Here is a 10,703-nt window from a genome sequence, read left to right as displayed (position 1 = left end):
TGGTAGCCAACTTTGCTGGGTCCTCACTCAGTGGGCAGAGAGGGAAGTTCTGGTCGTTTGTAAGGACACCAATGGCATCACGAGGGTCACCTCCTCATGACCTCATCTAAGCTTAATTATCTCCCAAAGGCCCACCACCAACTACCATCACATTGGGAGCTAGAGCTTCAACATCTGAATCTGGGAGGGACTCAAGCCCATAAACAGGGACTGGTGCATATCAGGAGCTCAATAAATGTTAACAGCACTTGCGAGGCATATCAAGATTGCACAAAAGGCCTCCCCTCATTGACCTTGCTGTTCCAAGACCTAACACATCAGGGCAAGAGGTGACTGGAGTGCCAGAGAGCAGGGGCTCATTATTTGTGTTATTTGTCAGGATTTGCGTTTATTTTGCATTTGCAGGGAGAGGTGTTTCCTAAGCAGTTTCCAGCTCTAGGAAGCCTTTTATCAAGAGGCTGCTCTTTTCTTCACTGCTTCCTTTCCTCCTGCTTATCTGAACATTCAGCTCCTTAGCCACTGAGGTTATCTCTGGTTGGGTGCATTTTCTCCTTACAGCATAAGCACCTAATCTAAGAGCCCTGACTCTTCCAAGCCGCTCGGCAGGCCAGGTTGATTTTATCACAGTCATAACTCTCTGGAATAGCTACTGTTACTCCACAGCTACTACTGCAAGGTTGGTACTGTTGTATCCACTGCATGTCTTCGTAAAGTCCCACAGGCATTTATTCAGTGCCTACTGTGTGCATCCTTGGGGTGCCTCACCACCATCACCACCACCATTGCAGCAAACACCCCGTGTTTTCATCCCTGAATGGAAACCATTCTTTTCCATCCTGGCCTTGTGGTTCCCGGGAAGGGATACCCCTCCTTCCTAACCGGCCCTGCTGTCCCTCAGCCTAAAGGATTGGCATCCTCTCCTGCCTTGGTTGGCTGACCTGCCTCCAGCCATCTCTCTCTTTGTTCTTCATGAGTCTTGAAGAACAGCCACCATGAAAAAGGCCTCCTTTTTTTAAACATTGCATATTTCTGTTTCCATCCCGACCTGTCTCATTTTTCTGTATTCTGAGTTTTTTTCTCTCTTGAACATGCAGATTTTTCCAGCCCTTGATCTGTTCATAAATCTCATCACCGTCCCTGCTATATCCGATATTTCTGTACCCAGACTCCACATCTCCATTCACAGCATGCCCAGGCTCCCAGACAGCTGGCCTTGAACCCCAGATTCCCAGGTGTGCTACTGATGGCTGTCTGCTCCAACCTGAATCTGAGGACTTGCAAATGGAGAAGAAATTTCAAGTCACGGCTCCGCTGTTGATTAGTATTGCAGCTCCACTTTGAAAGAGACAACAGCTATGGTCTGGGCACCCAGACGGCGAGCTCTCATTCTCCACTCCCCCTGCAATCTCCATCAAGCTTCTTGCAGGGGGCTTTGCATATTGTCTTTGCTATTGCCAAGATACCACGGGGCTCCTGAGCGTACACAATAGGTGTGCAGGTGTGTTCCCACGCATGTGGGAGCCTGCAACCTCCCCATCATTTTCCCCAGGCTTATTTTCCAGTGGTATTAAAGGACCACAGAGAATTTCTAAGTCAGTCGTATTCTTTGTTGATATTACGAGTTGTAGTGCTTTGAAGGAAGCAAACAATGCAGCTTGTTCTTTTGCCTCTCCTGTCCCAGAGATTTATTTTTTTAGAATTTTTTTTTGTTGTTCCTTTGAAAGAACTCAAGAAAGACTAATTATTCTCCTTTCTCTTTTAGCTGCGCATAAAGCTGGACAGGAGGGTAAGCCTAAGTGGTCTGCTTCTGGGTGGTGTCTTGTGTCTCTGCATGGAGGTGATTGAATCTCCTGGGTGTTTGCAGTATTCAGCCCAAGGTGGCCCCAGAGATCCTCTCCGATAGCACTGGGTGACCATCCAGATGGTGACTCGGCTGATGAATGTCACAGTAGTGTTGGGGTACTGCCCTTCTGTGCTCCTGGTGCTGTGGAAATAGACAACACCCAAATCTCAAAAGCTGCATGAAAGTTCTTACCTTACTCATGCTACATGGCCAACTGAGGTCTGTCTGGACGCTCTGTTCATTCTCATGACTCAGGGACTAGCTGACGGGAGGCTCCATCTCAGCCAGGGGAAGGGGACACTGCTACTCCCACTGGCTTATCAAGTAGACATGGCCACGCCCATATCTGGGGTTGGGGAGCATCCTGCCATGTTCCCACAGCGGGGAGAACTACACTAGTGACCACCACACCTTCTCCCTCCTCTGAACCTTTGGAGTGACTCCTGTGTCCAGCCCACTCAGTGAGCCCAAATTATACCCTTTGTGCTCCTTGAGGTCACATGCTCCATTTTGTTTCCTATCGGGAGTTTGGAAGGTTTCTCATGGATTTAGTTCCCCAGGTCACACCCACATCAGTGTGAAGACAGAGTCATAGTGTTGGTCAGGACAGGAAGGGAAAGCATGGAAAAGAAGGGAAAGAAGCACAGGGGTGGAAAGGGGTGGGAAGGGAGGGAAAGGTGGGAAGGGACAGGAAGAGGGAAGAGAAAGGAAGGGACAAAGGAGGGTAAAGGAAAGGGGAAGGAAAAGAGAAAAGAAGGAAAATCCAGTAACTTCCTGGCTTGATTACAACCAGACAGAACTGTGGGAACTCAGCCCTTCTCCGTTCCTCCCAGCTAGTGCAGGGAAGGTCTCAGGTGAGCTGCCACTCCAGGTCATGTTACCTGCATCTGGTTCCAGGCCCTACAGGTGTCCCTTTGGCCTGGGTGCAAGATGTTCTTTCCTGATATTCCTTTGTTTTGGCTCCAGCCACTCCACCTTGACACCCCTGTTCCCTGCCTACTCTGGGATTCTGCCCTGTAGATTGCAGACACCAGGTATGCCCCTCCTACCGACCTTACATGCTGTTACAAGCGAGCATTACAGAGCAATGCAAGTGTCTATGGTCATGTTCTCGTGCCTTACAGCGAGAGGTTCCTGGGTCTGTCCAGAGTTCCCACCCAGTGTGGATGGTAAGAGGATTGACAAAGAGAGACACGCTCTCTGCTGTCCTAAAGTGATCCCTCCCCTTAGACCTAAACCTGTGTCAGAGAACCACAATGGATAGCAGACTCACCTTCTCTCAGGACACGTGGTCTGTTATTCCTTCCATCAGCCTCCTGTTCTTTGATGGAAGCTCAAAAAATTCTTAGAGCCATGATAGTGCTAATGATTATAAATGATTTGATCGGATTAGAGGCCTAGAGGTATTTGGTGAGGAGGTGTAGTGCTACCCACCACCCTTCCTGGTCCCTCCATCTAGGTCTTGAGCTGCCTGGAGCCCATCAGGAGGCAAACGGGATGGTAGCCTGGGAGTTAAGGGACCAGCTTTCCAATTCCAGCTCTTCCACAAGCAAGCTGGGCATATGTTGGCTGGGCTCATCCCCTCTCTGAGCCTCTGCTCCCTCATTTGTAAAATGGGGCGGGGGGTGGGGAGCTGCACCAGATTAACTTTGGGGTCCCCTCCAGCTGCATAATTTTTATAAAGAAAAATCCTTCACTTTGAAGAGCACTGAGACATGACAGAAAAGCATTTCCAAGGGACATAGCCTAGTTTCCTCTAGGAATTTTTTAGGAATTGGGGAAACTACCAATCAGTAGGAAAGGAGTCATAGTCAGTATCCCAGGAAGACATGACCCCTGGTGTAGAAGTGGCACTTGGGCCAAGGTCACATCCTGTCCCCTGGACCTTTGAACTAAGATCAGACATTTTCTACTAAACAGGCCACCACTGGGTGGCATCCAGGGACCCAGGGAACTGGTCCACTGCTTGTGCTGATGTCCCCTAATGGGGACACAAGGGCAATTTCCCAGCCTGCGTCTCACTGCTCTCAGAGCAGGATGAATGCCATCCGCCCCCCTGAGAGGCAGGAATGACGCCTGGCTGAACGGGCATTGGTGTCGGAACAAGAGAGGAAGCACCAGGATCATTTGAAAAGAACAATGTAGATTACAAACCACAAGCTACGTCATTGGGGCCCAGAGGGCAAGTCCAGCCCACAAATATCAATGCTAAAAGGTGTTGAGAAGTCTGCCCAGGAAGGCCAGGAAATCAGGAAGCTCACAGCCCAGCCCAAGGGCTGCTCAGAGCCACAGCCAAGGTGGCCATCTCCGCTAATGTGGCTTTTTCTAATGGATGTGGCTTAAAATCCCTCTTTCTCAGCCCCTGGGGAGTTCTGTTAACACCATTTGCCAGCCAAAGAGTTCAGGAAGTTGTCCTAAGTGTTAAAACCACCTTTTCCATGGCTTTCCTGCTCTGGAAGCTTTTGGAAATAGGACGTGAGTGGGAGAGCCAGCTGACTCACTGCCCCCGCCCCCAGAGAGGGGTCACCTGGCAGTGAATTAAGGGGAGACCTTTTGGAGTGCAGCTGCCAGACCAACATGGGAGCCAAGCGAGTGGCAGGTTGGCAGGGTGGCACGTCAAAGTCCCAGCTGAAAACTATTAGGCATTGAACGCTTTCTCTGTCTGACCTCATTCTGTCCTGGAGACCCATCCAATTCATTTCTTTCATGGAGGGCAAATGGAGAGGTTTAGAAATGGGAAGAGATAGACCCAAAGTTGGTTGTGGGGGAGAGTAAAAATGAGAAGCAGGATTTGCACAGACCAGAACATATACAGACCCTGGGCCGATTTTGCGAAGAGCCAAGTGACCCATTTCCAGGTATTTGCTAAATGAAGAGCAAAACCTGGAAAACTATGGAATAAAAGAGAAGGGGTGGAGCCTCAGTGGGCATGGCCACAGGGGACAGCGAATCACAAAAGACAGTCTTTCCTGGTGGCATTGCCACACTTCTCAGCATGGTGGATGGTATCTCAATGCTCCCAGCTCAGTGAGGTGGCCCAGCAGAGACTTGGACCAGCCCGATTTGTGTGAGCTACCCAGGTTGCTCATACCCACGGGCTCACAAAGAAAAGGTAGGGTAGAGGGTGAAAGACATCAGATATGGGGAAAGTTATAATTTCAACATAAATACAGGGAGTGGGCAGACCTACTCTATCCCATCTGCCTCTAAGCTGTGGATGTGGTATAATCTTGCAGATGAGAGTCATGAAACTTAGTTTATTATCTAGGATTAGGGTCAGCTGTTTACAACACAAAATCCAAACTGACAGTGGCTTAAGCAAGATGGCAATGTCTTTCTTCCCTTATATAAAAGAAGTGCAGAGGTAAGCGACCTAGGGCTGGTAAAGCAACTCCATGGTTATCAGAAGTCAGCTACCCTCTGTCTTTCTGCGTCTCACCAGCCTAGTGCAGAGCTAACATTTCAAGTCTCCCACTTGGTCCAACATGGCTGCTGGAGCTCCAGCCATCAGCTTCCAGGCAGGAGGGAGGGGGATGGTGTGAAAGGGCAGCAAAGGGCAGCAAAAGGCAGCAGGCCCTCCTAGCTGAGCCAGCATCCCTTAAGCCGCCTGTCCAGAAGTCCCACTGATATCCCGTGAAAGAAATTTGGTCCCATAGCCATGCCTAGCTGCTTGGAAATCCAGACAACAGGGTTTTGAGCTGGTTTCATTACCTCCCCAAATATAACAAGGATTCTCTTACTACGAAGAAAAGGATTCCACCTATCGGATGGAACCAGCAGTTCCTGCTTCTCCTTAGGTCCTGTTTTCTCTGTGATCTGGCTGTGCAACTATAACCTTGGCTTTCTACATCTGTGAAATGAGGAAAATAAACCCATGCTCCTCCCCTAGCCCACCCAGAAGGCATGATAACAAAGAAGTTAATTAAAACTAAAAAAGAGAAGGAAGGAAGGAAGGTCTGTAACTCGCAGGAAGGAAAGTAAGCGGACACACACACACACACACACAGAGAAAAATCCAACTGGGCCTGCCTCTCCCTCTCCAATGTAAATACTCCAGGGAAGCACCTAATTGTGGGCTCCCTGCCTCAGAGCCTTTTGAAACATAAGAATTCTTTTGAAATGTGACTAATTACCCCCTACCTGACATTAAGACTAGGTTTTTATGTCTGAACCTGTGTTGCTGCGGGCCCAAGTGGACTCATGGTGTGCAACGGTTGGGGTGTGAGGGAGGGACAGGCCTTAAACAGACAAATAAGAAATGGAATGTTGCCCACCTCCTTGTACCCAGTAGGACCAGCTTCCTCCCCTCCAAACCTTTGGCCTGAATTGCTAACGAGAATAAGATCAAGTCCGTCCCTTGCCCTCCCCACTCCAGCTCTTAAGGAAGTGTTCTTGAATGCTGTTGTGACCAGGGCCTGGAGAAGTGGCAACCGATGATTACACGGGACGCGAGAGCAGCTCTGGAGTAATGGTGATGCTCGTTCTCCCAGGCACAGGGGTCTGCAGACCATAGGGTGAGAAGGAAATGTCACCGTCACTGGAGGAGGGAGAGAGGGAAGAGGAGGAGGAGAAAGAAGAGGAAGCAGCAGAGGAGGAAGGGGCCATGTGAGGCTCTGGTTTAGAAAGGAAAAATCAGATCCCAAGACCAGAGCCCACAGCGGGCTCCATTCTCCTAGGAAAAAGCAATGAAAAGAAAGAAGGCAACAGGGAAGAAGAGTGAAAATAAAGAGGGTAGAATAAAGAGGGTAGAATAAAGACACGAACCTAACTAACTATAGACATGTTGGCTATGTCTACAAAGCCTGGACATAGGGTGAGGGTGGCTGGTTAGTGACAGACTCTTGACTGAAATTGAAAATTTTACTACTGCACGTCAGTATGGAAAAGACTCGGGGACCATTCTTCCCGGGCTTGTACTTCCACAGAGCCTTAGTGTAGACAACAGTGAGATCTGGGAGGAATGAGGTGGTAACAGGCAGGAGTTCCAGTAGGAAGAACCTCCCAGCTGTAATAGCTTCCTAGAAGAGGACATCTTTGAAGGGGTCTTGTAGGATGATTAGGAGTTCACTGCATAAGCAAGGAGGAAGGAACATTCCAATCAATCAGAGGCAGCACCATTTGTAAAGCCCAGAGGTGTGAAATGGGGCAGGGATATTCAGGAAGTACAGGTGGTTGGGCCTGGCTGGTTATGGGTTTGTAGGGGGAGGGTGGGTGGTATAAAGCTGAACCAATAGGCAGGTATCAGTCCTGGGAAAGCTATGAGTCATCCAAGGAAGGTGGGCTTTGGCTGGAGGTAACCAGAAGCCATTGAAAGGTGTTAGCAAGGGAGCAGCCTAATCAGAAGAACATTCTAGAGCAAGCATTCTGGGCGCAGGAAGGGAAATGGACTTTAGGGGATAAAGATGTATGGTAGGTTGACAAGATGAGGGACTCTCAAAATACTCTGAGACTCCGAGTGACGGCAGAATAATGGGGATGGAGGGCAGGAGGGCCAGCAGAGGGGTGTTGACAGGACTTGGAGATTGGCGGTGTGTTTCTGGCTTGGGCCAAAGGGCTGATGGGGACACTATTAACCAGGGAGCAAATAAGAAAGAAGTTTGACAGTGAGGTGATGAGTTTGCTTTTTGACATGTCAATTTTGAAGTAGCAGGAGGACGGATGTTTAAGTGGAGACAGCTAGGAGGCAGCTGGATACTTAAGGCAAGGGTTGCAGACGGACAGCCCTTATGAACATGTGACCCTGTGATCTCTCTGGTCACTTAAATCGTGTGCCTCTCATCTTTTCCCGGGCCCCCAGGAATGAGTTGCATCTAGAGGAGACTGGGTGAGCCACATCGGCAGGGGAGACTCTTCATGGAGATGGCGAGGGTGGTTGAGCCAAAGTCCCCATGAAGGAGCCCCCTCATTTGAGATGGAGTCTTTCAGGGCTCAGCAGCATCCCCCACACAAAGGACCAAAGTTCTCCATCACAGCTGCTCCCAGTCCCTTTGGCTAAGCAGCTGCTCACAAATGGAGCAAAATGCCAACAAGAAGCAAATTGTCTCCATAAGAGGCCTCTGGTTGGGAAAATTAGAGCCTCTCATCAACGTGGTGACTTTGAAAGCTCAGGCCCCTGACCGAAGGGAGACAGGGAGGAGACCGAGGTGGGACAGTGGAGAGGCGATCTGTGGTGAGGACTCAGAGGGAAGAAGAGGGCAGAGAGCTGTCAAGACCTGAGGTGTGTGTGTTGGGGGTGGGGCACTGACAGGCTGCACCAGTGGACAACGATCCAAATTTTGACCTTCAGAAGCAACCCCACCATTTCCTTCAGTGACCCGGGGAGAGTAGGTGGTGGGGCAGCCCCCTCCTCTCTGTTGTCAGAAACGCACTCCATGTACATCCTTCTCCGAGTGGCTGGACTGAATGTCTGTCCCCTCTAGCAGGCCCATCGGCACCATTCCTGAGATGAAGGCCTGCTGACAGGTGACCTTGGCTGGGCGGATCCCTCCTCCCTCTCCGGTGGGCGTGGAAACTGGATTAGCCTCATTGGACTTGGACCCTGTTGAGCTGGTAAATTGCAACCCTGGATGCAGAGCAATATGCCCACTCCAAGGACCACTGCCAAAGAAGAGGCCTCCTGTGCGATACTGGTCGCAAGGCTCAAGGACCAGTCAGAGCTTCAGAGAGGAGTAGTGGCTACGTGTCAGTGGGGATCACCGATGCAGCACAGGTGATGACTTCCCAGATTAGACCAGAAGGGAGGACCGGTCACATGAACAAACCCTTTCTGATTAAGGGCGGGGAGGGCTCTCTGGGAAAAAAAGGGGAGACAGAAACAAAGGGCGTTTGAGATGAGAAGGAACAGACCACCTTGGACCAATTATTCCATGTGGTTAGATATTGGAAACTCCACCTTCATTAGAGCTTTGAGGCGCATGAAATGTTAATCATGGAAACCTTGATATTCTGCAGGAGAGACTTACTCTGGGAAGGAAAAAAACACACTTTCATTTTCCTTGGAGGTTAATAGAAGGCTAATTTGAAAGTACTCGGTTAATGAGAAAGCTAAAAATACCTCTTGCAGGATCACATGTCTCAGTCCGGGCCTCAGCAGCTCCAGCCTCTCCAGAGCGTGGAGCCAGCTTAGAGAGGAAAACGCAGCTCAGAGCAGGAAGATACCAGCGCCCACCTCACTCCTGCGACCCTGCGTGAGGCAGAGCAGGTCATTCCCGAGCTGCCAGGTTGGTGCAGGGAAGAAACCCAGGGCCGAGGAAGTGGAGAGAGTCAACATGCCTCATATGCCACCATGATGAAATCTTAGGGGCTACCAGGAGTGGGGATTGGAGTCCCTGGGCCATGCACATTAGTTCGCCAGTCCTGCCTGCCCACCAGCGTTACCAGGAAGGTGCACCCCACGGCAGAGGAACTGAACAATGACCCCTGGGTTGTGCTTCGGCTCACCAACTGACTGAAGCTATAAGGACAAGAAAGATATGGCTTGGGGGAAACGAGGAGAGGTGTGATTCAGCCTCGAGGACATTGTGTGTGTGTGTGTGTGTGTGTGTGTGTGTGTGTGTGTGAGAGAGAGAGAGAGAGAGAGAGAGAGAGAGAGACCCAGAGAAGAATTTGATTTGAAAGAAGAGATACCTTCAGGACTGGCCACGTTGGGAGCTGTTTAGAAGGGAAGAGGAAGGCCCTGTGTGTCAGCAAGGAAGGCCCTGTGAGTCAGCAAGGATCTGGGGAGTCAGCAAGGAAGCCACCAGGTGCTGTCCCTTTGTCTCTTCCAGGGTCTCTGCCTGCCACGAGTCCAGGCTGGTGGACGTGGGTCTGAAGCTGGCAGGGCCAGAGCTCTCCCTCCACAGCAGGCCAGACCCTGGCCTCCCAGACCAGCCATCTGCGGGCCTCGAAGTGGCCTCCATGCTCAGGAGATGCTGAGAGTCCCTTTTCTCCGCAGGCCTGGCTTTCCCGGAAAGTGAGGGAAATGGAGCGGGGGAGGAGAGGTAGAGGGAGGAGGAAGGGGTCTGTGCTATGCACCCCAGAGACGTGTGAGTTCTACCATGAGCAGGACCCCTCCTCCACAGACGGCCTGGGTCAACCCTGTCCCCATCCTGCTCAGCAGCAGGAGGCACTCTGGAGCCCTTCCTCAGTGGTGCGGCCAGCACGCCCTCCACCATGCCCACGCCAGGACAGCTCTCATCCCACTGAAAAATGCTCTTTCCCAGCTCCTCTTGCCTTGTCAGACATGCATATTTCTCCTGTTTCAAGAACGCCATTAACAGATGCTCCCCAGGTCAGGCTCCTTCCCTCCTCCTTCACCCCCAACCTGGGCCTCACAGAGTGAAAGACAGGACAAGTGTAGCCATGGGCAGGTGGAGGCAGACGAGGGGACCCCTCCTCTGGATTCCTCAACCCTGGGCTCCAAGGTCAGGAAACCAAGGCCCATTCCTTAATCCTGGCATCCAGCCTTTATTAAAGGCCCAGAGGTGGCCAACGTGGGATGTCACCACCGGGGAGGAAAGCACAGATATGGCTCAGCTCGTATAGGGAAATAAGATATTAAACAAATAAATACATTTAACCCACTTATTGAGGCGTCTTGACTTGTTAGAGAACACATAAGAAACGGCTTTATGTGTCTCTATAATTCCCCCTAACTACATTCTGTCGAACCTCCCTCGCCTGCTCCCTTAAAGACATTGGCCACATTATATACGCGGCAGCCATGCCCAGTTATTAGAGCTGTCTCATCACAGCATTTAGTCTGATTCATTTCAAAACTTCAGTCTCATGAAATTCGGATCTCCATTCCTCCCTCCCATCACAGCCCTCAGCAGGTCCGATCTAGAGTGGCTTTTGGGTTTGCAGTAGGGGGTGGAATCTG

At 50.6% G+C, this 10,703-nt stretch overlaps 1 long non-coding RNA gene across 1 annotated transcript; it reads left to right on the top strand.

The window, feature by feature from the left end:
• Positions 1–8,414: 8,414 nt before the first annotated feature.
• LOC123477969 (uncharacterized) lies at positions 8,415–10,397 on the top strand. Its single transcript, XR_006653052.2, has 3 exons — positions 8,415–8,552; positions 8,907–9,063; positions 9,610–10,397. It is a non-coding gene; the product is annotated as an uncharacterized lncRNA (long non-coding RNA).
• Positions 10,398–10,703: the final 306 nt, after the last annotated feature.

Source organism: Desmodus rotundus, chromosome 9 (assembly GCF_022682495.2).
Source record: "Desmodus rotundus isolate HL8 chromosome 9, HLdesRot8A.1, whole genome shotgun sequence".
Lineage (NCBI taxonomy): Eukaryota > Metazoa > Chordata > Mammalia > Chiroptera > Phyllostomidae > Desmodus > Desmodus rotundus.
This window is presented reverse-complemented; position numbering and strand designations above follow the sequence as displayed.